This window comes from Phyllobates terribilis, unplaced genomic scaffold (assembly GCF_046119375.1).
Source record: "Phyllobates terribilis strain yellow unplaced genomic scaffold, ASM4611937v1 Scaffold_40__1_contigs__length_11209783, whole genome shotgun sequence".
Classification (NCBI taxonomy): domain Eukaryota; kingdom Metazoa; phylum Chordata; class Amphibia; order Anura; family Dendrobatidae; genus Phyllobates; species Phyllobates terribilis.
The window spans coordinates 4251109-4276157 of record NW_027362800.1 but is presented as its reverse complement, the minus strand read 5'-3'; the positions used below and the strand labels follow the sequence as shown (position 1 = coordinate 4276157).

At 45.1% G+C, this 25049-nt stretch overlaps 19 non-coding genes across 19 annotated transcripts; all 19 read left to right on the top strand.

Annotated features, from left to right (window-relative positions):
* The first annotated feature begins 998 nt into the window (after positions 1-998).
* LOC141187299 (U2 spliceosomal RNA) lies at positions 999-1189 on the top strand. Its single transcript, XR_012261498.1, has one exon. It is a non-coding gene; the product is annotated as a U2 spliceosomal RNA (small nuclear RNA).
* Positions 1190-2308: 1119 nt separating this feature from the next.
* On the top strand, positions 2309-2503 carry LOC141185463 (U2 spliceosomal RNA). Its single transcript, XR_012260124.1, has one exon. It is a non-coding gene; the product is annotated as a U2 spliceosomal RNA (small nuclear RNA).
* Positions 2504-3622: 1119 nt separating this feature from the next.
* LOC141185462 (U2 spliceosomal RNA) lies at positions 3623-3817 on the top strand. The gene has a single exon (XR_012260123.1). It is a non-coding gene; the product is annotated as a U2 spliceosomal RNA (small nuclear RNA).
* Positions 3818-4937: 1120 nt separating this feature from the next.
* On the top strand, positions 4938-5128 carry LOC141187298 (U2 spliceosomal RNA). The gene has a single exon (XR_012261497.1). It is a non-coding gene; the product is annotated as a U2 spliceosomal RNA (small nuclear RNA).
* A 1122-nt stretch (positions 5129-6250) lies between these two features.
* LOC141187297 (U2 spliceosomal RNA) lies at positions 6251-6441 on the top strand. Its single transcript, XR_012261496.1, has one exon. It is a non-coding gene; the product is annotated as a U2 spliceosomal RNA (small nuclear RNA).
* Positions 6442-7563: 1122 nt separating this feature from the next.
* Positions 7564-7754, top strand: LOC141187295 (U2 spliceosomal RNA). The gene has a single exon (XR_012261495.1). It is a non-coding gene; the product is annotated as a U2 spliceosomal RNA (small nuclear RNA).
* A 1121-nt stretch (positions 7755-8875) lies between these two features.
* LOC141185274 (U2 spliceosomal RNA) lies at positions 8876-9066 on the top strand. The gene has a single exon (XR_012259952.1). It is a non-coding gene; the product is annotated as a U2 spliceosomal RNA (small nuclear RNA).
* A 1120-nt stretch (positions 9067-10186) lies between these two features.
* On the top strand, positions 10187-10377 carry LOC141187294 (U2 spliceosomal RNA). The gene has a single exon (XR_012261494.1). It is a non-coding gene; the product is annotated as a U2 spliceosomal RNA (small nuclear RNA).
* Positions 10378-11502: 1125 nt separating this feature from the next.
* Positions 11503-11693, top strand: LOC141187293 (U2 spliceosomal RNA). Its single transcript, XR_012261493.1, has one exon. It is a non-coding gene; the product is annotated as a U2 spliceosomal RNA (small nuclear RNA).
* Positions 11694-12815: 1122 nt separating this feature from the next.
* On the top strand, positions 12816-13006 carry LOC141187292 (U2 spliceosomal RNA). The gene has a single exon (XR_012261492.1). It is a non-coding gene; the product is annotated as a U2 spliceosomal RNA (small nuclear RNA).
* A 1123-nt stretch (positions 13007-14129) lies between these two features.
* Positions 14130-14320, top strand: LOC141187291 (U2 spliceosomal RNA). The gene has a single exon (XR_012261491.1). It is a non-coding gene; the product is annotated as a U2 spliceosomal RNA (small nuclear RNA).
* A 1120-nt stretch (positions 14321-15440) lies between these two features.
* On the top strand, positions 15441-15631 carry LOC141185201 (U2 spliceosomal RNA). Its single transcript, XR_012259885.1, has one exon. It is a non-coding gene; the product is annotated as a U2 spliceosomal RNA (small nuclear RNA).
* Positions 15632-16747: 1116 nt separating this feature from the next.
* Positions 16748-16938, top strand: LOC141187290 (U2 spliceosomal RNA). Its single transcript, XR_012261490.1, has one exon. It is a non-coding gene; the product is annotated as a U2 spliceosomal RNA (small nuclear RNA).
* A 1119-nt stretch (positions 16939-18057) lies between these two features.
* On the top strand, positions 18058-18248 carry LOC141187288 (U2 spliceosomal RNA). Its single transcript, XR_012261488.1, has one exon. It is a non-coding gene; the product is annotated as a U2 spliceosomal RNA (small nuclear RNA).
* Positions 18249-19370: 1122 nt separating this feature from the next.
* Positions 19371-19561, top strand: LOC141187287 (U2 spliceosomal RNA). The gene has a single exon (XR_012261487.1). It is a non-coding gene; the product is annotated as a U2 spliceosomal RNA (small nuclear RNA).
* A 1122-nt stretch (positions 19562-20683) lies between these two features.
* LOC141187286 (U2 spliceosomal RNA) lies at positions 20684-20874 on the top strand. Its single transcript, XR_012261486.1, has one exon. It is a non-coding gene; the product is annotated as a U2 spliceosomal RNA (small nuclear RNA).
* A 1120-nt stretch (positions 20875-21994) lies between these two features.
* LOC141187284 (U2 spliceosomal RNA) lies at positions 21995-22185 on the top strand. Its single transcript, XR_012261485.1, has one exon. It is a non-coding gene; the product is annotated as a U2 spliceosomal RNA (small nuclear RNA).
* A 1118-nt stretch (positions 22186-23303) lies between these two features.
* Positions 23304-23494, top strand: LOC141187283 (U2 spliceosomal RNA). The gene has a single exon (XR_012261484.1). It is a non-coding gene; the product is annotated as a U2 spliceosomal RNA (small nuclear RNA).
* A 1120-nt stretch (positions 23495-24614) lies between these two features.
* Positions 24615-24805, top strand: LOC141187282 (U2 spliceosomal RNA). The gene has a single exon (XR_012261483.1). It is a non-coding gene; the product is annotated as a U2 spliceosomal RNA (small nuclear RNA).
* The last annotated feature ends 244 nt before the right edge of the window (positions 24806-25049 follow it).

Here is a 25049-nt window from a genome sequence, read left to right as displayed (position 1 = left end):
CATGTTAAAAGTTGCAGAAGCCAGATGACAAGCTCATTTTGGTTCAACTTCAGCAACTGTGCATTGCATTGCCATGTAATGTAATGTAATGCAATGCTATCTATCTAGCTCTCCCTCTATACTTCCTTTTGGATAAACAGACATATTAGGCAAGCATTTTGGAGCTTTCACCTAAATAACTACAGGTGGTGAGATAAGCTGCACAATATAATTGACCTTTCAGTATATTGTTGCACACACACCATCTATTTAGCAAATGCCCTTGTTATCAACAGCAGCCTTTTAAACTCACCTGAGCTAACAGGTATGTGAGCTGGTTACTCTGCTGCGCTTAAAATTTCTTTTTTGGTTTGCTACAATGCCTTTTCTGAAACGTTGTCTCCCTCTGCTGGAACACTGACTTCTTTCATTTAATGCCTGCAGACTATAAAAGAGAAACCAACCCAAAAAGTTTGGTTGATTAGTCTGTGGCATTCTTTTAAACTGTTGCTTATGGCGGTCTCTGTGAGCTTCTCAGTGACATTCAGCCATCCAGGTATCCCGCCTGCAGTAGACGGAATGTGGCAATGGAACGCTGGCTGCGCGTGTCATAATAGGCTCTGAGCCTTTATATACCTGCGCACAGCAGCAGCCACCTTCAGTCTGCTGCTGGACAGCCAGCAGCAGCAGCAGGAGAGGTAATTAATCAGCAACCCTCCTGCTAAGGGTAGACAGCTGCTCGTTCCACCCCCCCCCCCCGCCTTAATTGGTTCTCCTCCCTTCCAACGGTGTTGAGGCGGGTGGGAACAGCCGGGGGTTGAGGGTACTGTGCTAAAAGAGGTGGAGTTATGCAAATCTAAAACGCGTGGATTGCAGCAGCAGCAAGCCGAAAAGTGCAGGCATGTGAGGGATCTAGAGGTTGACAGCATGTCTTCTTAACGGGAGTCCAGGTGGCCATCTCCACAAATGGACTTTTCAGAATCCTTGGGTGGCACCGTAGTCGGAAACCAATTCTGGTTATCGCTTCTCGGCCTTTTGGCTAAGATCAAGTGTAGTATCTGTTCTTATCAGTTTAATATCTGATACGTCCCCTATCTGGGGACCATATATTAAATGGATTTTTAGAACAGGGAGATGGAAAAAGAGCTTGCTCTGTCCACTCCACGCATTGACCTGGTATTGCAGTATCTCCAGGACCGGTGCACCCCTTCTTTAATGCAGTTTCTAAAATCAGAAAGAATTGAATTCAATGCTTTTTGTTCATTTTGCTTGTTTGTCGGATTTTGGGATGGACTCTTTGGCTTTGCTTTTCTTCTCCTCATTGGATTTTTCATGTTAAAAGTTGCAGAAGCCAGATGACAAGCTCATTTTGGTTCAACTTCAGCAACTGTGCATTGCATTGCCATGTAATGTAATGTAATGCAATGCTATCTATCTAGCTCTCCCTCTATACTTCCTTTTGGATAAACAGACATATTAGGCAAGCATTTTGGAGCTTTCACCTAAATAACTACAGGTGGTGAGATAAGCTGCACAATATAATTGACCTTTCAGTATATTGTTGCACACACACCATCTATTTAGCAAATGCCCTTGTTATCAACAGCAGCCTTTTAAACTCACCTGAGCTAACAGGTATGTGAGCTGGTTACTCTGCTGCGCTTAAAATTTCTTTTTTGGTTTGCTACAATGCCTTTTCTGAAACGTTGTCTCCCTCTGCTGGAACACTGACTTCTTTCATTTAATGCCTGCAGACTATAAAAGAGAAACCAACCCAAAAAGTTTGGTTGATTAGTCTGTGGCATTCTTTTAAACTGTTGCTTATGGCGGTCTCTGTGAGCTTCTCAGTGACATTCAGCCATCCAGGTATCCCGCCTGCAGTAGACGGAATGTGGCAATGGAACGCTGGCTGCGCGTGTCATAATAGGCTCTGAGCCTTTATATACCTGCGCACAGCAGCAGCCACCTTCAGTCTGCTGCTGGACAGCCAGCAGCAGCAGCAGCAGGAGAGGTAATTAATCAGCAACCCTCCTGCTAAGGGTAGACAGCTGCTCGTTCCACCCCCTCCCGCCTTAATTGGTTCTCCTCCCTTCCAACGGTGTTGAGGCGGGTGGGAACAGCCGGGGGTTGAGGGTACTGTGCTAAAAGAGGTGGAGTTATGCAGATCTAAAACGCGTGGATTGCAGCAGCAGCAAGCCGAAAAGTGCAGGCATGTGAGGGATCTAGAGGTTGACAGCATGTCTTCTTAACGGGAGTCCAGGTGGCCATCTCCACAAATGGACTTTTCAGAATCCTTGGGTGGCACCGTAGTCGGAAACCAATTCTGGTTATCGCTTCTCGGCCTTTTGGCTAAGATCAAGTGTAGTATCTGTTCTTATCAGTTTAATATCTGATACGTCCCCTATCTGGGGACCATATATTAAATGGATGGATTTTTAGAACAGGGAGATGGAAAAAGAGCTTGCTCTGTCCACTCCACGCATTGACCTGGTATTGCAGTATCTCCAGGACCGGTGCACCCCTTCTTTAATGCAGTTTCTAAAATCAGAAAGAATTGAATTCAATGCTTTTTGTTCATTTTGCTTGTTTGTCGGATTTTGGGATGGACTCTTTGGCTTTGCTTTTCTTCTCCTCATTGGATTTTTCATGTTAAAAGTTGCAGAAGCCAGATGACAAGCTCATTTTGGTTCAACTTCAGCAACTGTGCATTGCATTGCCATGTAATGTAATGTAATGCAATGCTATCTATCTAGCTCTCCCTCTATACTTCCTTTTGGATAAACAGACATATTAGGCAAGCATTTTGGAGCTTTCACCTAAATAACTACAGGTGGTGAGATAAGCTGCACAATATAATTGACCTTTCAGTATATTGTTGCACACACACCATCTATTTAGCAAATGCCCTTGTTATCAACAGCAGCCTTTTAAACTCACCTGAGCTAACAGGTATGTGAGCTGGTTACTCTGCTGCGCTTAAAATTTCTTTTTTGGTTTGCTACAATGCCTTTTCTGAAACGTTGTCTCCCTCTGCTGGAACACTGACTTCTTTCATTTAATGCCTGCAGACTATAAAAGAGAAACCAACCCAAAAAGTTTGGTTGATTAGTCTGTGGCATTCTTTTAAACTGTTGCTTATGGCGGTCTCTGTGAGCTTCTCAGTGACATTCAGCCATCCAGGTATCCCGCCTGCAGTAGACGGAATGTGGCAATGGAACGCTGGCTGCGCGTGTCATAATAGGCTCTGAGCCTTTATATACCTGCGCACAGCAGCAGCCACCTTCAGTCTGCTGCTGGACAGCCAGCAGCAGCAGCAGCAGGAGAGGTAATTAATCAGCAACCCTCCTGCTAAGGGTAGACAGCTGCTCGTTCCACCCCCTCCCGCCTTAATTGGTTCTCCTCCCTTCCAACGGTGTTGAGGCGGGTGGGAACAGCCGGGGGTTGAGGGTACTGTGCTAAAAGAGGTGGAGTTATGCAGATCTAAAACGCGTGGATTGCAGCAGCAGCAAGCCGAAAAGTGCAGGCATGTGAGGGATCTAGAGGTTGACAGCATGTCTTCTTAACGGGAGTCCAGGTGGCCATCTCCACAAATGGACTTTTCAGAATCCTTGGGTGGCACCGTAGTCGGAAACCAATTCTGGTTATCGCTTCTCGGCCTTTTGGCTAAGATCAAGTGTAGTATCTGTTCTTATCAGTTTAATATCTGATACGTCCCCTATCTGGGGACCATATATTAAATGGATGGATTTTTAGAACAGGGAGATGGAAAAAGAGCTTGCTCTGTCCACTCCACGCATTGACCTGGTATTGCAGTATCTCCAGGACCGGTGCACCCCTTCTTTAATGCAGTTTCTAAAATCAGAAAGAATTGAATTCAATGCTTTTTGTTCATTTTGCTTGTTTGTCGGATTTTGGGATGGACTCTTTGGCTTTGCTTTTCTTCTCCTCATTGGATTTTTCATGTTAAAAGTTGCAGAAGCCAGATGACAAGCTCATTTTGGTTCAACTTCAGCAACTGTGCATTGCATTGCCATGTAATGTAATGTAATGCAATGCTATCTATCTAGCTCTCCCTCTATACTTCCTTTTGGATAAACAGACATATTAGGCAAGCATTTTGGAGCTTTCACCTAAATAACTACAGGTGGTGAGATAAGCTGCACAATATAATTGACCTTTCAGTATATTGTTGCACACACACCATCTATTTAGCAAATGCCCTTGTTATCAACAGCAGCCTTTTAAACTCACCTGAGCTAACAGGTATGTGAGCTGGTTACTCTGCTGCGCTTAAAATTTCTTTTTTGGTTTGCTACAATGCCTTTTCTGAAACGTTGTCTCCCTCTGCTGGAACACTGACTTCTTTCATTTAATGCCTGCAGACTATAAAAGAGAAACCAACCCAAAAAGTTTGGTTGATTAGTCTGTGGCATTCTTTTAAACTGTTGCTTATGGCGGTCTCTGTGAGCTTCTCAGTGACATTCAGCCATCCAGGTATCCCGCCTGCAGTAGACGGAATGTGGCAATGGAACGCTGGCTGCGCGTGTCATAATAGGCTCTGAGCCTTTATATACCTGCGCACAGCAGCAGCCACCTTCAGTCTGCTGCTGGACAGCCAGCAGCAGCAGCAGCAGGAGAGGTAATTAATCAGCAACCCTCCTGCTAAGGGTAGACAGCTGCTCGTTCCACCCCCCCCCCGCCTTAATTGGTTCTCCTCCCTTCCAACGGTGTTGAGGCGGGTGGGAACAGCCGGGGGTTGAGGGTACTGTGCTAAAAGAGGTGGAGTTATGCAGATCTAAAACGCGTGGATTGCAGCAGCAGCAAGCCGAAAAGTGCAGGCATGTGAGGGATCTAGAGGTTGACAGCATGTCTTCTTAACGGGAGTCCAGGTGGCCATCTCCACAAATGGACTTTTCAGAATCCTTGGGTGGCACCGTAGTCGGAAACCAATTCTGGTTATCGCTTCTCGGCCTTTTGGCTAAGATCAAGTGTAGTATCTGTTCTTATCAGTTTAATATCTGATACGTCCCCTATCTGGGGACCATATATTAAATGGATTTTTAGAACAGGGAGATGGAAAAAGAGCTTGCTCTGTCCACTCCACGCATTGACCTGGTATTGCAGTATCTCCAGGACCGGTGCACCCCTTCTTTAATGCAGTTTCTAAAATCAGAAAGAATTGAATTCAATGCTTTTTGTTCATTTTGCTTGTTTGTCGGATTTTGGGATGGACTCTTTGGCTTTGCTTTTCTTCTCCTCATTGGATTTTTCATGTTAAAAGTTGCAGAAGCCAGATGACAAGCTCATTTTGGTTCAACTTCAGCAACTGTGCATTGCATTGCCATGTAATGTAATGTAATGCAATGCTATCTATCTAGCTCTCCCTCTATACTTCCTTTTGGATAAACAGACATATTAGGCAAGCATTTTGGAGCTTTCACCTAAATAACTACAGGTGGTGAGATAAGCTGCACAATATAATTGACCTTTCAGTATATTGTTGCACACACACCATCTATTTAGCAAATGCCCTTGTTATCAACAGCAGCCTTTTAAACTCACCTGAGCTAACAGGTATGTGAGCTGGTTACTCTGCTGCGCTTAAAATTTCTTTTTTGGTTTGCTACAATGCCTTTTCTGAAACGTTGTCTCCCTCTGCTGGAACACTGACTTCTTTCATTTAATGCCTGCAGACTATAAAAGAGAAACCAACCCAAAAAGTTTGGTTGATTAGTCTGTGGCATTCTTTTAAACTGTTGCTTATGGCGGTCTCTGTGAGCTTCTCAGTGACATTCAGCCATCCAGGTATCCCGCCTGCAGTAGACGGAATGTGGCAATGGAACGCTGGCTGCGCGTGTCATAATAGGCTCTGAGCCTTTATATACCTGCGCACAGCAGCAGCCACCTTCAGTCTGCTGCTGGACAGCCAGCAGCAGCAGCAGCAGCAGGAGAGGTAATTAATCAGCAACCCTCCTGCTAAGGGTAGACAGCTGCTCGTTCCACCCCCCCCCGCCTTAATTGGTTCTCCTCCCTTCCAACGGTGTTGAGGCGGGTGGGAACAGCCGGGGGTTGAGGGTACTGTGCTAAAAGAGGTGGAGTTATGCAGATCTAAAACGCGTGGATTGCAGCAGCAGCAAGCCGAAAAGTGCAGGCATGTGAGGGATCTAGAGGTTGACAGCATGTCTTCTTAACGGGAGTCCAGGTGGCCATCTCCACAAATGGACTTTTCAGAATCCTTGGGTGGCACCGTAGTCGGAAACCAATTCTGGTTATCGCTTCTCGGCCTTTTGGCTAAGATCAAGTGTAGTATCTGTTCTTATCAGTTTAATATCTGATACGTCCCCTATCTGGGGACCATATATTAAATGGATTTTTAGAACAGGGAGATGGAAAAAGAGCTTGCTCTGTCCACTCCACGCATTGACCTGGTATTGCAGTATCTCCAGGACCGGTGCACCCCTTCTTTAATGCAGTTTCTAAAATCAGAAAGAATTGAATTCAATGCTTTTTGTTCATTTTGCTTGTTTGTCGGATTTTGGGATGGACTCTTTGGCTTTGCTTTTCTTCTCCTCATTGGATTTTTCATGTTAAAAGTTGCAGAAGCCAGATGACAAGCTCATTTTGGTTCAACTTCAGCAACTGTGCATTGCATTGCCATGTAATGTAATGTAATGCAATGCTATCTATCTAGCTCTCCCTCTATACTTCCTTTTGGATAAACAAACATATTAGGCAAGCATTTTGGAGCTTTCACCTAAATAACTACAGGTGGTGAGATAAGCTGCACAATATAATTGACCTTTCAGTATATTGTTGCACACACACCATCTATTTAGCAAATGCCCTTGTTATCAACAGCAGCCTTTTAAACTCACCTGAGCTAACAGGTATGTGAGCTGGTTACTCTGCTGCGCTTAAAATTTCTTTTTTGGTTTGCTACAATGCCTTTTCTGAAACGTTGTCTCCCTCTGCTGGAACACTGACTTCTTTCATTTAATGCCTGCAGACTATAAAAGAGAAACCAACCCAAAAAGTTTGGTTGATTAGTCTGTGGCATTCTTTTAAACTGTTGCTTATGGCGGTCTCTGTGAGCTTCTCAGTGACATTCAGCCATCCAGGTATCCCGCCTGCAGTAGACGGAATGTGGCAATGGAACGCTGGCTGCGCGTGTCATAATAGGCTCTGAGCCTTTATATACCTGCGCACAGCAGCAGCCACCTTCAGTCTGCTGCTGGACAGCCAGCAGCAGCAGCAGCAGGAGAGGTAATTAATCAGCAACCCTCCTGCTAAGGGTAGACAGCTGCTCGTTCCACCCCCCCCCCCCGCATTAATTGGTTCTCCTCCCTTCCAACGGTGTTGAGGCGGGTGGGAACAGCCGGGGGTTGAGGGTACTGTGCTAAAAGAGGTGGAGTTATGCAGATCTAAAACGCGTGGATTGCAGCAGCAGCAAGCCGAAAAGTGCAGGCATGTGAGGGATCTAGAGGTTGACAGCATGTCTTCTTAACGGGAGTCCAGGTGGCCATCTCCACAAATGGACTTTTCAGAATCCTTGGGTGGCACCGTAGTCGGAAACCAATTCTGGTTATCGCTTCTCGGCCTTTTGGCTAAGATCAAGTGTAGTATCTGTTCTTATCAGTTTAATATCTGATACGTCCCCTATCTGGGGACCATATATTAAATGGATTTTTAGAACAGGGAGATGGAAAAAGAGCTTGCTCTGTCCACTCCACGCATTGACCTGGTATTGCAGTATCTCCAGGACCGGTGCACCCCTTCTTTAATGCAGTTTCTAAAATCAGAAAGAATTGAATTCAATGCTTTTTGTTCATTTTGCTTGTTTGTCGGATTTTGGGATGGACTCTTTGGCTTTGCTTTTCTTCTCCTCATTGGATTTTTCATGTTAAAAGTTGCAGAAGCCAGATGACAAGCTCATTTTGGTTCAACTTCAGCAACTGTGCATTGCATTGCCATGTAATGTAATGTAATGCAATGCTATCTATCTAGCTCTCCCTCTATACTTCCTTTTGGATAAACAGACATATTAGGCAAGCATTTTGGAGCTTTCACCTAAATAACTACAGGTGGTGAGAGAAGCTGCACAATATAATTGACCTTTCAGTATATTGTTGCACACACACCATCTATTTAGCAAATACCCTTGTTATCAACAGCAGCCTTTTAAACTCACCTGAGCTAACAGGTATGTGAGCTGGTTACTCTGCTGCGCTTAAAATTTCTTTTTTGGTTTGCTACAATGCCTTTTCTGAAACGTTGTCTCCCTCTGCTGGAACACTGACTTCTTTCATTTAATGCCTGCAGACTATAAAAGAGAAACCAACCCAAAAAGTTTGGTTGATTAGTCTGTGGCATTCTTTTAAACTGTTGCTTATGGCGGTCTCTGTGAGCTTCTCAGTGACATTCAGCCATCCAGGTATCCCGCCTGCAGTAGACGGAATGTGGCAATGGAACGCTGGCTGCGCGTGTCATAATAGGCTCTGAGCCTTTATATACCTGCGCACAGCAGCAGCCACCTTCAGTCTGCTGCTGGACAGCCAGCAGCAGCAGCAGCAGGAGAGGTAATTAATCAGCAACCCTCCTGCTAAGGGTAGACAGCTGCTCGTTCCACCCCCCCCCCCGCCTTAATTGGTTCTCCTCCCTTCCAACGGTGTTGAGGCGGGTGGGAACAGCCGGGGGTTGAGGGTACTGTGCTAAAAGAGGTGGAGTTATGCAGATCTAAAACGCGTGGATTGCAGCAGCAGCAAGCCGAAAAGTGCAGGCATGTGAGGGATCTAGAGGTTGACAGCATGTCTTCTTAACGGGAGTCCAGGTGGCCATCTCCACAAATGGACTTTTCAGAATCCTTGGGTGGCACCGTAGTCGGAAACCAATTCTGGTTATCGCTTCTCGGCCTTTTTGCTAAGATCAAGTGTAGTATCTGTTCTTATCAGTTTAATATCTGATACGTCCCCTATCTGGGGACCATATATTAAATGGATTTTTAGAACAGGGAGATGGAAAAAGAGCTTGCTCTGTCCACTCCACGCATTGACCTGGTATTGCAGTATCTCCAGGACCGGTGCACCCCTTCTTTAATGCAGTTTCTAAAATCAGAAAGAATTGAATTCAATGCTTTTTGTTCATTTTGCTTGTTTGTCGGATTTTGGGATGGACTCTTTGGCTTTGCTTTTCTTCTCCTCATTGGATTTTTCATGTTAAAAGTTGCAGAAGCCAGATGACAAGCTCATTTTGGTTCAACTTCAGCAACTGTGCATTGCATTGCCATGTAATGTAATGTAATGCAATGCTATCTATCTAGCTCTCCCTCTATACTTCCTTTTGGATAAACAAACATATTAGGCAAGCATTTTGGAGCTTTCACCTAAATAACTACAGGTGGTGAGATAAGCTGCACAATATAATTGACCTTTCAGTATATTGTTGCACACACACCATCTATTTAGCAAATGCCCTTGTTATCAACAGCAGCCTTTTAAACTCACCTGAGCTAACAGGTATGTGAGCTGGTTACTCTGCTGCGCTTAAAATTTCTTTTTTGGTTTGCTACAATGCCTTTTCTGAAACGTTGTCTCCCTCTGCTGGAACACTGACTTCTTTCATTTAATGCCTGCAGACTATAAAAGAGAAACCAACCCAAAAAGTTTGGTTGATTAGTCTGTGGCATTCTTTTAAACTGTTGCTTATGGCGGTCTCTGTGAGCTTCTCAGTGACATTCAGCCATCCAGGTATCCCGCCTGCAGTAGACGGAATGTGGCAATGGAACGCTGGCTGCGCGTGTCATAATAGGCTCTGAGCCTTTATATACCTGCGCACAGCAGCAGCCACCTTCAGTCTGCTGCTGGACAGCCAGCAGCAGCAGCAGCAGGAGAGGTAATTAATCAGCAACCCTCCTGCTAAGGGTAGACAGCTGCTCGTTCCACCCCCCCCCCGCCTTAATTGGTTCTCCTCCCTTCCAACGGTGTTGAGGCGGGTGGGAACAGCCGGGGGTTGAGGGTACTGTGCTAAAAGAGGTGGAGTTATGCAGATCTAAAACGCGTGGATTGCAGCAGCAGCAAGCCGAAAAGTGCAGGCATGTGAGGGATCTAGAGGTTGACAGCATGTCTTCTTAACGGGAGTCCAGGTGGCCATCTCCACAAATGGACTTTTCAGAATCCTTGGGTGGCACCGTAGTCGGAAACCAATTCTGGTTATCGCTTCTCGGCCTTTTGGCTAAGATCAAGTGTAGTATCTGTTCTTATCAGTTTAATATCTGATACGTCCCCTATCTGGGGACCATATATTAAATGGATTTTTAGAACAGGGAGATGGAAAAAGAGCTTGCTCTGTCCACTCCACGCATTGACCTGGTATTGCAGTATCTCCAGGACCGGTGCACCCCTTCTTTAATGCAGTTTCTAAAATCAGAAAGAATTGAATTCAATGCTTTTTGTTCATTTTGCTTGTTTGTCGGATTTTGGGATGGACTCTTTGGCTTTGCTTTTCTTCTCCTCATTGGATTTTTCATGTTAAAAGTTGCAGAAGCCAGATGACAAGCTCATTTTGGTTCAACTTCAGCAACTGTGCATTGCATTGCCATGTAATGTAATGTAATGCAATGCTATCTATCTAGCTCTCCCTCTATACTTCCTTTTGGATAAACAGACATATTAGGCAAGCATTTTGGAGCTTTCACCTAAATAACTACAGGTGGTGAGATAAGCTGCACAATATAATTGACCTTTCAGTATATTGTTGCACACACACCATCTATTTAGCAAAAGCCCTTGTTATCAACAGCAGCCTTTTAAACTCACCTGAGCTAACAGGTATGTGAGCTGGTTACTCTGCTGCGCTTAAAATTTCTTTTTTGGTTTGCTACAATGCCTTTTCTGAAACGTTGTCTCCCTCTGCTGGAACACTGACTTCTTTCATTTAATGCCTGCAGACTATAAAAGAGAAACCAACCCAAAAAGTTTGGTTGATTAGTCTGTGGCATTCTTTTAAACTGTTGCTTATGGCGGTCTCTGTGAGCTTCTCAGTGACATTCAGCCATCCAGGTATCCCGCCTGCAGTAGACGGAATGTGGCAATGGAACGCTGGCTGCGCGTGTCATAATAGGCTCTGAGCCTTTATATACCTGCGCACAGCAGCAGCCACCTTCAGTCTGCTGCTGGACAGCCAGCAGCAGCAGCAGCAGGAGAGGTAATTAATCAGCAACCCTCCTGCTAAGGGTAGACAGCTGCTCGTTCCACCCCCCCCCCCCCCCGCCTTAATTGGTTCTCCTCCCTTCCAACGGTGTTGAGGCGGGTGGGAACAGCCGGGGGTTGAGGGTACTGTGCTAAAAGAGGTGGAGTTATGCAGATCTAAAACGCGTGGATTGCAGCAGCAGCAAGCCGAAAAGTGCAGGCATGTGAGGGATCTAGAGGTTGACAGCATGTCTTCTTAACGGGAGTCCAGGTGGCCATCTCCACAAATGGACTTTTCAGAATCCTTGGGTGGCACCGTAGTCGGAAACCAATTCTGGTTATCGCTTCTCGGCCTTTTGGCTAAGATCAAGTGTAGTATCTGTTCTTATCAGTTTAATATCTGATACGTCCCCTATCTGGGGACCATATATTAAATGGATTTTTAGAACAGGGAGATGGAAAAAGAGCTTGCTCTGTCCACTCCACGCATTGACCTGGTATTGCAGTATCTCCAGGACCGGTGCACCCCTTCTTTAATGCAGTTTCTAAAATCAGAAAGAATTGAATTCAATGCTTTTTGTTCATTTTGCTTGTTTGTCGGATTTTGGGATGGACTCTTTGGCTTTGCTTTTCTTCTCCTCATTGGATTTTTCATGTTAAAAGTTGCAGAAGCCAGATGACAAGCTCATTTTGGTTCAACTTCAGCAACTGTGCATTGCATTGCCATGTAATGTAATGTAATGCAATGCTATCTATCTAGCTCTCCCTCTATACTTCCTTTTGGATAAACAGACATATTAGGCAAGCATTTTGGAGCTTTCACCTAAATAACTACAGGTGGTGAGATAAGCTGCACAATATAATTGACCTTTCAGTATATTGTTGCACACACACCATCTATTTAGCAAATGCCCTTGTTATCAACAGCAGCCTTTTAAACTCACCTGAGCTAACAGGTATGTGAGCTGGTTACTCTGCTGCGCTTAAAATTTCTTTTTTGGTTTGCTACAATGCCTTTTCTGAAACGTTGTCTCCCTCTGCTGGAACACTGACTTCTTTCATTTAATGCCTGCAGACTATAAAAGAGAAACCAACCCAAAAAGTTTGGTTGATTAGTCTGTGGCATTCTTTTAAACTGTTGCTTATGGCGGTCTCTGTGAGCTTCTCAGTGACATTCAGCCATCCAGGTATCCCGCCTGCAGTAGACGGAATGTGGCAATGGAACGCTGGCTGCGCGTGTCATAATAGGCTCTGAGCCTTTATATACCTGCGCACAGCAGCAGCCACCTTCAGTCTGCTGCTGGACAGCCAGCAGCAGCAGCAGCAGGAGAGGTAATTAATCAGCAACCCTCCTGCTAAGGGTAGACAGCTGCTCGTTCCACCCCCCCCCCCCGCCTTAATTGGTTCTCCTCCCTTCCAACGGTGTTGAGGCGGGTGGGAACAGCCGGGGGTTGAGGGTACTGTGCTAAAAGAGGTGGAGTTATGCAGATCTAAAACGCGTGGATTGCAGCAGCAGCAAGCCGAAAAGTGCAGGCATGTGAGGGATCTAGAGGTTGACAGCATGTCTTCTTAACGGGAGTCCAGGTGGCCATCTCCACAAATGGACTTTTCAGAATCCTTGGGTGGCACCGTAGTCGGAAACCAATTCTGGTTATCGCTTCTCGGCCTTTTGGCTAAGATCAAGTGTAGTATCTGTTCTTATCAGTTTAATATCTGATACGTCCCCTATCTGGGGACCATATATTAAATGGATTTTTAGAACAGGGAGATGGAAAAAGAGCTTGCTCTGTCCACTCCACGCATTGACCTGGTATTGCAGTATCTCCAGGACCGGTGCACCCCTTCTTTAATGCAGTTTCTAAAATCAGAAAGAATTGAATTCAATGCTTTTTGTTCATTTTGCTTGTTTGTCGGATTTTGGGATGGACTCTTTGGCTTTGCTTTTCTTCTCCTCATTGGATTTTTCATGTTAAAAGTTGCAGAAGCCAGATGACAAGCTCATTTTGGTTCAACTTCAGCAACTGTGCATTGCATTGCCATGTAATGTAATGTAATGCAATGCTATCTATCTAGCTCTCCCTCTATACTTCCTTTTGGATAAACAGACATATTAGGCAAGCATTTTGGAGCTTTCACCTAAATAACTACAGGTGGTGAGATAAGCTGCACAATATAATTGACCTTTCAGTATATTGTTGCACACACACCATCTATTTAGCAAATGCCCTTGTTATCAACAGCAGCCTTTTAAACTCACCTGAGCTAACAGGTATGTGCGCTGGTTACTCTGCTGCGCTTAAAATTTCTTTTTTGGTTTGCTACAATGCCTTTTCTGAAACGTTGTCTCCCTCTGCTGGAACACTGACTTCTTTCATTTAATGCCTGCAGACTATAAAAGAGAAACCAACCCAAAAAGTTTGGTTGATTAGTCTGTGGCATTCTTTTAAACTGTTGCTTATGGCGGTCTCTGTGAGCTTCTCAGTGACATTCAGCCATCCAGGTATCCCGCCTGCAGTAGACGGAATGTGGCAATGGAACGCTGGCTGCGCGTGTCATAATAGGCTCTGAGCCTTTATATACCTGCGCACAGCAGCAGCCACCTTCAGTCTGCTGCTGGACAGCCAGCAGCAGCAGCAGCAGGAGAGGTAATTAATCAGCAACCCTCCTGCTAAGGGTAGACAGCTGCTCGTTCCACCCCCCCCCCCCCGCCTTAATTGGTTCTCCTCCCTTCCAACGGTGTTGAGGCGGGTGGGAACAGCCGGGGGTTGAGGGTACTGTGCTAAAAGAGGTGGAGTTATGCAGATCTAAAACGCGTGGATTGCAGCAGCAGCAAGCCGAAAAGTGCAGGCATGTGAGGGATCTAGAGGTTGACAGCATGTCTTCTTAACGGGAGTCCAGGTGGCCATCTCCACAAATGGACTTTTCAGAATCCTTGGGTGGCACCGTAGTCGGAAACCAATTCTGGTTATCGCTTCTCGGCCTTTTGGCTAAGATCAAGTGTAGTATCTGTTCTTATCAGTTTAATATCTGATACGTCCCCTATCTGGGGACCATATATTAAATGGATTTTTAGAACAGGGAGATGGAAAAAGAGCTTGCTCTGTCCACTCCACGCATTGACCTGGTATTGCAGTATCTCCAGGACCGGTGCACCCCTTCTTTAATGCAGTTTCTAAAATCAGAAAGAATTGAATTCAATGCTTTTTGTTCATTTTGCTTGTTTGTCGGATTTTGGGATGGACTCTTTGGCTTTGCTTTTCTTCTCCTCATTGGATTTTTCATGTTAAAAGTTGCAGAAGCCAGATGACAAGCTCATTTTGGTTCAACTTCAGCAACTGTGCATTGCATTGCCATGTAATGTAATGTAATGCAATGCTATCTATCTAGCTCTCCCTCTATACTTCCTTTTGGATAAACAGACATATTAGGCAAGCATTTTGGAGCTTTCAACTAAATAACTACAGGTGGTGAGATAAGCTGCACAATATAATTGACCTTTCAGTATATTGTTGCACACACACCATCTATTTAGCAAATGCCCTTGTTATCAACAGCAGCCTTTTAAACTCACCTGAGCTAACAGGTATGTGAGCTGGTTACTCTGCTGCGCTTAAAATTTCTTTTTTGGTTTGCTACAATGCCTTTTCTGAAACGTTGTCTCCCTCTGCTGGAACACTGACTTCTTTCATTTAATGCCTGCAGACTATAAAAGAGAAACCAACCCAAAAAGTTTGGTTGATTAGTCTGTGGCATTCTTTTAAACTGTTGCTTATGGCGGTCTCTGTGAGCTTCTCAGTGACATTCAGCCATCCAGGTATCCCGCCTGCAGTAGACGGAATGTGGCAATGGAACGCTGGCTGCGCGTGTCATAATAGGCTCTGAGCCTTTATATACCTGCGCACAGCAGCAGCCACCTTCAGTCTGCTGCTGGACAGCCAGCAGCAGCAGCAGCAGGAGAGGTAATTAATCAGCAACCCTCCTGCTAAGGGTAGACAGCTGCTCGTTCCACCCCCCCCCCCGCCTAATTGGTTCTCCTCCCTTCCAACGGTGTTGAGGCGGGTGGGAACAGCCGGGGGTTGAGGGTACTGTGCTAAAAGAGGTGGAGTTATGCAGATCTAAAACGCGTGGATTGCAGCAGCAGCAAGCCGAAAAGTGCAGGCATGTGAGGGATCTAGAGGTTGACAGCATGTCTTCTTAACGGGAGTCCAGGTGGCCATCTCCACAAATGGACTTTTCAGAATCCTTGGGTGGCACCGTAGTCGGAAACCAATTCTGGTTATCGCTTCTCGGCCTTTTGGCTAAGATCAAGTGTAGTATCTGTTCTTATCAGTTTAATATCTGATACGTCCCCTATCTGGGGACCATATATTAAATGGATTTTTAGAACAGGGAGATGGAAAAAGAGCTTGCTCTGTCCACTCCACGCATTGACCTGGTATTGCAGTATCTCCAAGACTGGTGCACCCCTTCTTTAATGCAGTTTCTAAAATCAGAAAGAATTGAATTCAATGCTTTTTGTTCATTTTGCTTGTTTGTCGGATTTTGGGATGGACTCTTTGGCTTTGCTTTTCTTCTCCTCATTGGATTTTTCATGTTAAAAGTTGCAGAAGCCAGATGACAAGCTCATTTTGGTTCAACTTCAGCAACTGTGCATTGCATTGCCATGTAATGTAATGCAATGCTATCTATCTAGCTCTCCCTCTATACTTCCTTTTGGATAAACAGACATATTAGGCAAGCATTTTGGAGCTTTCACCTAAATAACTACAGGTGGTGAGATAAGCTGCACAATATAATTGACCTTTCAGTATATTGTTGCACACACACCATCTATTTAGCAAATGCCCTTGTTATCAACAGCAGCCTTTTAAACTCACCTGAGCTAACAGGTATGTGAGCTGGTTACTCTGCTGCGCTTAAAATTTCTTTTTTGGTTTGCTACAATGCCTTTTCTGAAACGTTGTCTCCCTCTGCTGGAACACTGACTTCTTTCATTTAATGCCTGCAGACTATAAAAGAGAAACCAACCCAAAAAGTTTGGTTGATTAGTCTGTGGCATTCTTTTAAACTGTTGCTTATGGCGGTCTCTGTGAGCTTCTCAGTGACATTCAGCCATCCAGGTATCCCGCCTGCAGTAGACGGAATGTGGCAATGGAACGCTGGCTGCGCGTGTCATAATAGGCTCTGAGCCTTTATATACCTGCGCACAGCAGCAGCCACCTTCAGTCTGCTGCTGGACAGCCAGCAGCAGCAGCAGCAGGAGAGGTAATTAATCAGCAACCCTCCTGCTAAGGGTAGACAGCTGCTCGTTCCACCCCCCCCCCCGCCTTAATTGGTTCTCCTCCCTTCCAACGGTGTTGAGGCGGGTGGGAACAGCCGGGGGTTGAGGGTACTGTGCTAAAAGAGGTGGAGTTATGCAGATCTAAAACGCGTGGATTGCAGCAGCAGCAAGCCGAAAAGTGCAGGCATGTGAGGGATCTAGAGGTTGACAGCATGTCTTCTTAACGGGAGTCCAGGTGGCCATCTCCACAAATGGACTTTTCAGAATCCTTGGGTGGCACCGTAGTCGGAAACCAATTCTGGTTATCGCTTCTCGGCCTTTTGGCTAAGATCAAGTGTAGTATCTGTTCTTATCAGTTTAATATCTGATACGTCCCCTATCTGGGGACCATATATTAAATGGATTTTTAGAACAGGGAGATGGAAAAAGAGCTTGCTCTGTCCACTCCACGCATTGACCTGGTATTGCAGTATCTCCAGGACCGGTGCACCCCTTCTTTAATGCAGTTTCTAAAATCAGAAAGAATTGAATTCAATGCTTTTTGTTCATTTTGCTTGTTTGTCGGATTTTGGGATGGACTCTTTGGCTTTGCTTTTCTTCTCCTCATTGGATTTTTCATGTTAAAAGTTGCAGAAGCCAGATGACAAGCTCATTTTGGTTCAACTTCAGCAACTGTGCATTGCATTGCCATGTAATGTAATGTAATGCAATGCTATCTATCTAGCTCTCCCTCTATACTTCCTTTTGGATAAACAGACATATTAGGCAAGCATTTTGGAGGTTTCACCTAAATAACTACAGGTGGTGAGATAAGCTGCACAATATAATTGACCTTTCAGTATATTGTTGCACACACACCATCTATTTAGCAAATGCCCTTGTTATCAACAGCAGCCTTTTAAACTCACCTGAGCTAACAGGTATGTGAGCTGGTTACTCTGCTGCGCTTAAAATTTCTTTTTTGGTTTGCTACAATGCCTTTTCTGAAACGTTGTCTCCCTCTGCTGGAACACTGACTTCTTTCATTTAATGCCTGCAGACTATAAAAGAGAAACCAACCCAAAAAGTTTGGTTGATTAGTCTGTGGCATTCTTTTAAACTGTTGCTTATGGCGGTCTCTGTGAGCTTCTCAGTGACATTCAGCCATCCAGGTATCCCGCCTGCAGTAGACGGAATGTGGCAATGGAACGCTGGCTGCGCGTGTCATAATAGGCTCTGAGCCTTTATATACCTGCGCACAGCAGCAGCCACCTTCAGTCTGCTGCTGGACAGCCAGCAGCAGCAGCAGCAGGAGAGGTAATTAATCAGCAACCCTCCTGCTAAGGGTAGACAGCTGCTCGTTCCACCCCCCCCTGCCTTAATTGGTTCTCCTCCCTTCCAACGGTGTTGAGGCGGGTGGGAACAGCCGGGGGTTGAGGGTACTGTGCTAAAAGAGGTGGAGTTATGCAGATCTAAAACGCGTGGATTGCAGCAGCAGCAAGCCGAAAAGTGCAGGCATGTGAGGGATCTAGAGGTTGACAGCATGTCTTCTTAACGGGAGTCCAGGTGGCCATCTCCACAAATGGACTTTTCAGAATCCTTGGGTGGCACCGTAGTCGGAAACCAATTCTGGTTATCGCTTCTCGGCCTTTTGGCTAAGATCAAGTGTAGTATCTGTTCTTATCAGTTTAATATCTGATACGTCCCCTATCTGGGGACCATATATTAAATGGATTTTTAGAACAGGGAGATGGAAAAAGAGCTTGCTCTGTCCACTCCACGCATTGACCTGGTATTGCAGTATCTCCAGGACCGGTGCACCCCTTCTTTAATGCAGTTTCTAAAATCAGAAAGAATTGAATTCAATGCTTTTTGTTCATTTTGCTTGTTTGTCGGATTTTGGGATGGACTCTTTGGCTTTGCTTTTCTTCTCCTCATTGGATTTTTCATGTTAAAAGTTGCAGAAGCCAGATGACAAGCTCATTTTGGTTCAACTTCAGCAACTGTGCATTGCATTGCCATGTAATGTAATGTAATGCAATGCTATCTATCTAGCTCTCCCTCTATACTTCCTTTTGGATAAACAGACATATTAGGCAAGCATTTTGGAGCTTTCACCTAAATAACTACAGGTGGTGAGATAAGCTGCACAATATAATTGACCTTTCAGTATATTGTTGCACACACACCATCTATTTAGCAAATGCCCTTGTTATCAACAGCAGCCTTTTAAACTCACCTGAGCTAACAGGTATGTGAGCTGGTTACTCTGCTGCGCTTAAAATTTCTTTTTTGGTTTGCTACAATGCCTTTTCTGAAACGTTGTCTCCCTCTGCTGGAACACTGACTTCTTTCATTTAATGCCTGCAGACTATAAAAGAGAAACCAACCCAAAAAGTTTGGTTGATTAGTCTGTGGCATTCTTTTAAACTGTTGCTTATGGCGGTCTCTGTGAGCTTCTCAGTGACATTCAGCCATCCAGGTATCCCGCCTGCAGTAGACGGAATGTGGCAATGGAACGCTGGCTGCGCGTGTCATAATAGGCTCTGAGCCTTTATATACCTGCGCACAGCAGCAGCCACCTTCAGTCTGCTGCTGGACAGCCAGCAGCAGCAGCAGCAGCAGGAGAGGTAATTAATCAGCAACCCTCCTGCTAAGGGTAGACAGCTGCTCGTTCCACCCCCCCCCGCCTTAATTGGTTCTCCTCCCTTCCAACGGTGTTGAGGCGGGTGGGAACAGCCGGGGGTTGAGGGTACTGTGCTAAAAGAGGTGGAGTTATGCAGATCTAAAACGCGTGGATTGCAGCAGCAGCAAGCCGAAAAGTGCAGGCATGTGAGGGATCTAGAGGTTGACAGCATGTCTTCTTAACGGGAGTCCAGGTGGCCATCTCCACAAATGGACTTTTCAGAATCCTTGGGTGGCACCGTAGTCGGAAACCAATTCTGGTTATCGCTTCTCGGCCTTTTGGCTAAGATCAAGTGTAGTATCTGTTCTTATCAGTTTAATATCTGATACGTCCCCTATCTGGGGACCATATATTAAATGGATTTTTAGAACAGGGAGATGGAAAAAGAGCTTGCTCTGTCCACTCCACGCATTGACCTGGTATTGCAGTATCTCCAGGACCGGTGCACCCCTTCTTTAATGCAGTTTCTAAAATCAGAAAGAATTGAATTCAATGCTTTTTGTTCATTTTGCTTGTTTGTCGGATTTTGGGATGGACTCTTTGGCTTTGCTTTTCTTCTCCTCATTGGATTTTTCATGTTAAAAGTTGCAGAAGCCAGATGACAAGCTCATTTTGGTTCAACTTCAGCAACTGTGCATTGCATTGCCATGTAATGTAATGTAATGCAATGCTATCTATCTAGCTCTCCCTCTATACTTCCTTTTGGATAAACAAACATATTAGGCAAGCATTTTGGAGCTTTCACCTAAATAACTACAGGTGGTGAGATAAGCTGCACAATATAATTGACCTTTCAGTATATTGTTGCACACACACCATCTATTTAGCAAATGCCCTTGTTATCAACAGCAGCCTTTTAAACTCACCTGAGCTAACAGGTATGTGAGCTGGTTACTCTGCTGCGCTTAAAATTTCTTTTTTGGTTTGCTACAATGCCTTTTCTGAAACGTTGTCTCCCTCTGCTGGAACACTGACTTCTTTCATTTAATGCCTGCAGACTATAAAAGAGAAACCAACCCAAAAAGTTTGGTTGATTAGTCTGTGGCATTCTTTTAAACTGTTGCTTATGGCGGTCTCTGTGAGCTTCTCAGTGACATTCAGCCATCCAGGTATCCCGCCTGCAGTAGACGGAATGTGGCAATGGAACGCTGGCTGCGCGTGTCATAATAGGCTCTGAGCCTTTATATACCTGCGCACAGCAGCAGCCACCTTCAGTCTGCTGCTGGACAGCCAGCAGCAGCAGCAGCAGGAGAGGTAATTAATCAGCAACCCTCCTGCTAAGGGTAGACAGCTGCTCGTTCCACCCCCCCCCCCCGCATTAATTGGTTCTCCTCCCTTCCAACGGTGTTGAGGCGGGTGGGAACAGCCGGGGGTTGAGGGTACTGTGCTAAAAGAGGTGGAGTTATGCAGATCTAAAACGCGTGGATTGCAGCAGCAGCAAGCCGAAAAGTGCAGGCATGTGAGGGATCTAGAGGTTGACAGCATGTCTTCTTAACGGGAGTCCAGGTGGCCATCTCCACAAATGGACTTTTCAGAATCCTTGGGTGGCACCGTAGTCGGAAACCAATTCTGGTTATCGCTTCTCGGCCTTTTGGCTAAGATCAAGTGTAGTATCTGTTCTTATCAGTTTAATATCTGATACGTCCCCTATCTGGGGACCATATATTAAATGGATTTTTAGAACAGGGAGATGGAAAAAGAGCTTGCTCTGTCCACTCCACGCATTGACCTGGTATTGCAGTATCTCCAGGACCGGTGCACCCCTTCTTTAATGCAGTTTCTAAAATCAGAAAGAATTGAATTCAATGCTTTTTGTTCATTTTGCTTGTTTGTCGGATTTTGGGATGGACTCTTTGGCTTTGCTTTTCTTCTCCTCATTGGATTTTTCATGTTAAAAGTTGCAGAAGCCAGATGACAAGCTCATTTTGGTTCAACTTCAGCAACTGTGCATTGCATTGCCATGTAATGTAATGTAATGCAATGCTATCTATCTAGCTCTCCCTCTATACTTCCTTTTGGATAAACAGACATATTAGGCAAGCATTTTGGAGCTTTCACCTAAATAACTACAGGTGGTGAGAGAAGCTGCACAATATAATTGACCTTTCAGTATATTGTTGCACACACACCATCTATTTAGCAAATACCCTTGTTATCAACAGCAGCCTTTTAAACTCACCTGAGCTAACAGGTATGTGAGCTGGTTACTCTGCTGCGCTTAAAATTTCTTTTTTGGTTTGCTACAATGCCTTTTCTGAAACGTTGTCTCCCTCTGCTGGAACACTGACTTCTTTCATTTAATGCCTGCAGACTATAAAAGAGAAACCAACCCAAAAAGTTTGGTTGATTAGTCTGTGGCATTCTTTTAAACTGTTGCTTATGGCGGTCTCTGTGAGCTTCTCAGTGACATTCAGCCATCCAGGTATCCCGCCTGCAGTAGACGGAATGTGGCAATGGAACGCTGGCTGCGCGTGTCATAATAGGCTCTGAGCCTTTATATACCTGCGCACAGCAGCAGCCACCTTCAGTCTGCTGCTGGACAGCCAGCAGCAGCAGCAGCAGGAGAGGTAATTAATCAGCAACCCTCCTGCTAAGGGTAGACAGCTGCTCGTTCCACCCCCCCCCCGCCTTAATTGGTTCTCCTCCCTTCCAACGGTGTTGAGGCGGGTGGGAACAGCCGGGGGTTGAGGGTACTGTGCTAAAAGAGGTGGAGTTATGCAGATCTAAAACGCGTGGATTGCAGCAGCAGCAAGCCGAAAAGTGCAGGCATGTGAGGGATCTAGAGGTTGACAGCATGTCTTCTTAACGGGAGTCCAGGTGGCCATCTCCACAAATGGACTTTTCAGAATCCTTGGGTGGCACCGTAGTCGGAAACCAATTCTGGTTATCGCTTCTCGGCCTTTTGGCTAAGATCAAGTGTAGTATCTGTTCTTATCAGTTTAATATCTGATACGTCCCCTATCTGGGGACCATATATTAAATGGATTTTTAGAACAGGGAGATGGAAAAAGAGCTTGCTCTGTCCACTCCACGCATTGACCTGGTATTGCAGTATCTCCAGGACCGGTGCACCCCTTCTTTAATGCAGTTTCTAAAATCAGAAAGAATTGAATTCAATGCTTTTTGTTCATTTTGCTTGTTTGTCGGATTTTGGGATGGACTCTTTGGCTTTGCTTTTCTTCTCCTCATTGGATTTTTCATGTTAAAAGTTGCAGAAGCCAGATGACAAGCTCATTTTGGTTCAACTTCAGCAACTGTGCATTGCATTGCCATGTAATGTAATGTAATGCAATGCTATCTATCTAGCTCTCCCTCTATACTTCCTTTTGGATAAACAAACATATTAGGCAAGCATTTTGGAGCTTTCACCTAAATAACTACAGGTGGTGAGATAAGCTGCACAATATAATTGACCTTTCAGTATATTGTTGCACACACACCATCTATTTAGCAAATGCCCTTGTTATCAACAGCAGCCTTTTAAACTCACCTGAGCTAACAGGTATGTGAGCTGGTTACTCTGCTGCGCTTAAAATTTCTTTTTTGGTTTGCTACAATGCCTTTTCTGAAACGTTGTCTCCCTCTGCTGGAACACTGACTTCTTTCATTTAATGCCTGCAGACTATAAAAGAGAAACCAACCCAAAAAGTTTGGTTGATTAGTCTGTGGCATTCTTTTAAACTGTTGCTTATGGCGGTCTCTGTGAGCTTCTCAGTGACATTCAGCCATCCAGGTATCCCGCCTGCAGTAGACGGAATGTGGCAATGGAATGCTGGCTGCGCGTGTCATAATAGGCTCTGAGCCTTTATATACCTGCGCACAGCAGCAGCCACCTTCAGTCTGCTGCTGGACAGCCAGCAGCAGCAGCAGGAGAGGTAATTAATCAGCAACCCTCCTGCTAAGGGTAGACAGCTGCTCGTTCCACCCCCCCCCCCGCCTTAATTGGTTCTCCTCCCTTCCAACGGTGTTGAGGCGGGTGGGAACAGCCGGGGGTTGAGGGTACTGTGCTAAAAGAGGTGGAGTTATGCAGATCTAAAACGCGTGGATTGCAGCAGCAGCAAGCCGAAAAGTGCAGGCATGTGAGGGATCTAGAGGTTGACAGCATGTCTTCTTAACGCGAGTCCAGGTGGCCATCTCCACAAATGGACTTTTCAGAATCCTTGGGTGGCACCGTAGTCGGAAACCAATTCTGGTTATCGCTTCTCGGCCTTTTGGCTAAGATCAAGTGTAGTATCTGTTCTTATCAGTTTAATATCTGATACGTCCCCTATCTGGGGACCATATATTAAATGGATTTTTAGAACAGGGAGATGGAAAAAGAGCTTGCTCTGTCCACTCCACGCATTGACCTGGTATTGCAGTATCTCCAGGACCGGTGCACCCCTTCTTTAATGCAGTTTCTAAAATCAGAAAGAATTGAATTCAATGCTTTTTGTTCATTTTGCTTGTTTGTCGGATTTTGGGATGGACTCTTTGGCTTTGCTTTTCTTCTCCTCATTGGATTTTTCATGTTAAAAGTTGCAGAAACCAGATGACAAGCTCATTTTGGTTCAACTTCAGCAACTGTGCATTGCATTGCCATGTAATGTAATGTAATGCAATGCTATCTATCTAGCTCTCCCTCTATACTTCCTTTTGGATAAACAGACATATTAGGCAAGCATTTTGGAGCTTTCACCTAAATAACTACAGGTGGTGAGATAAGCTGCACAATATAATTGACCTTTCAGTATATTGTTGCACACACACCATCTATTTAGCAAATGCCCTTGTTATCAACAGCAGCCTTTTAAACTCACCTGAGCTAACAGGTATGTGAGCTGGTTACTCTGCTGCGCTTAAAATTTCTTTTTTGGTTTGCTACAATGCCTTTTCTGAAATGTTGTCTCCCTCTGCTGGAACACTGACTTCTTTCATTTAATGCCTGCAGACTATAAAAGAGAAACCAACCCAAAAAGTTTGGTTGATTAGTCTGTGGCATTCTTTTAAACTGTTGCTTATGGCGGTCTCTGTGAGCTTCTCAGTGACATTCAGCCATCCAGGTATCCCGCCTGCAGTAGACGGAATGTGGCAATGGAACGCTGGCTGCGCGTGTCATAATAGGCTCTGAGCCTTTATATACCTGCGCACAGCAGCAGCCACCTTCAGTCTGCTGCTGGACAGCCAGCAGCAGCAGCAGCAGGAGAGGTAATTAATCAGCAACCCTCCTGCTAAGGGTAGACAGCTGCTCGTTCCACCCCCCCCCCGCCTTAATTGGTTCTCCTCCCTTCCAACGGTGTTGAGGCGGGTGGGAACAGCCGGGGGTTGAGGGTACTGTGCTAAAAGAGGTGGAGTTATGCAGATCTAAAACGCGTGGATTGCAGCAGCAGCAAGCCGAAAAGTGCAGGCATGTGAGGGATCTAGAGGTTGACAGCATGTCTTCTTAACGGGAGTCCAGGTGGCCATCTCCACAAATGGACTTTTCAGAATCCTTGGGTGGCACCGTAGTCGGAAACCAATTCTGGTTATCGCTTCTCGGCCTTTTGGCTAAGATCAAGTGTAGTATCTGTTCTTATCAGTTTAATATCTGATACGTCCCCTATCTGGGGACCATATATTAAATGGATTTTTAGAACAGGGAGATGGAAAAAGAGCTTGCTCTGTCCACTCCACGCATTGACCTGGTATTGCAGTATCTCCAGGACCGGTGCACCCCTTCTTTAATGCAGTTTCTAAAATCAGAAAGAATTGAATTCAATGCTTTTTGTTCATTTTGCTTGTTTGTCGGATTTTGGGATGGACTCTTTGGCTTTGCTTTTCTTCTCCTCATTGGATTTTTCATGTTAAAAGTTGCAGAAGCCAGATGACAAGCTCATTTTGGTTCAACTTCAGCAACTGTGCATTGCATTGCCATGTAATGTAATGTAATGCAATGCTATCTATCTAGCTCTCCCTCTATACT